We start from the raw sequence: 1,476 nt of genomic DNA, 5'->3' as shown, positions 1-1,476 counted from the left end.
TGTCCATCCCTTTATGACCACAAAACCGTTACTAGCGTGGTGTACCTAATAAAGTGGCCGGTGAGTGTATACTGTAGATAAACGTCCAAAAGCTTTGACAACATGTTTGAATAAAGCTAAAGGCTAGATTGTCCAAATTCACAGCCACGTAATCCAGTCGACAAAGGACCTGGTCCACGTTAACCAGGTAGGTCGAGTGCTTCGAAAGACTCTGCCCCTGAATTTGGGGTCAGCCACAGTGCTGGGCACATACACTATACTGCCAAAAATATTTGCTCACCCATCCAAATGACTGTGCACCAGTGCACAAAGCAAGCTCCATAAAGACATGGAAATCAGAGTCTGGTGTGGATGAACTTGACTGGCCTGCACAGAGTCCTGTCATCAACCTGATGGAACACCTTTGGAATGAATTAGAGTGGAGCTCTTTAAAATGTTCATAAGTTGGCATAAGTTGTCTAGTGTGACAGGGCCTTTAGGTTTGGTGGACATTGAAAATGTTTTCCCCTTTTTTAGCCAAGATTCTGATGTTTCTGTGGATACACATAAATACATAGACGTATAACATGTCTATGTCTTTATGATGGACTTGGAGTTAGCTTCCACTAAATTTCTTACTATATCTGTTTAGCTTTTACAAAGCTAATTTCTTAGTTAGTGAACTGGCAGTTAGCGAAGTTAACTTTTTGGTTACCCGTGTCCACCACTGCCAAGATGGACATTTAGGCCAGATGACCTTAGGAAACAGAAAATAGCACTAAGTGCATTCAATTTCATACGTATTAGAAAGAAAATTGGTGTGGTAGTTACTGAAAACTTTAGTATTATCTTTTGATTTTGTGTTAGAAAAATATTTCATATGCCATTGGGCATTTTTTTTAACAAAACCATTTTCTAGAACCATCCCTAGAGGCACATCCACAAATGAAYATTTTATAGAGGCAACTCCCATAAAGATGGCTGCCACAGCTACTCAAATTTAGTCAGTTAAAATAGGCTATAATTCAGTCAATTTAACAGATTTTGCAATATTATGTGAGATCACACATTAATTTATTTTGATCAAAACTCCATCTATTCCTAACATAAGATGAGCTTAGTTTAAACATTTAGCATGAAAGGCAGCAGGCAATATGCATGTCTTGAAGAAAAGAAGGGCTTTTCYGTGCTGTAATTCATTGTTTTAAAGGGCCAATATTATGTGTTTCTCAGGCATATATTTAAATGCTATACCGAAATAAAGTATCTATTTCATCTTTAGCTGTTATTAAAATGCTATTTTTATGTTTAAATAGAAAATAAACCCATCTTCTCATCACTTCCTCTTCTAAACGCCTTGAAATTGGCCTCTGTCTCTTTAAGAACCTCCTTCCGCTTCTGCCCTGTCCCGTCACCGTCACCCATTTGGGGGGGGGGATTGTTTCGCTTGTGCGCTATGATGCAGTTTACTTAGCATCTGAAAATACATTTCCTCAA

Source organism: Austrofundulus limnaeus, unplaced genomic scaffold (assembly GCF_001266775.1).
Source record: "Austrofundulus limnaeus strain Quisiro unplaced genomic scaffold, Austrofundulus_limnaeus-1.0 Scaffold326, whole genome shotgun sequence".
Taxonomy (NCBI): domain Eukaryota; kingdom Metazoa; phylum Chordata; class Actinopteri; order Cyprinodontiformes; family Rivulidae; genus Austrofundulus; species Austrofundulus limnaeus.
The sequence above is the reverse complement of the archived record's forward strand: the minus strand, read 5'-3'. Positions refer to the sequence as shown.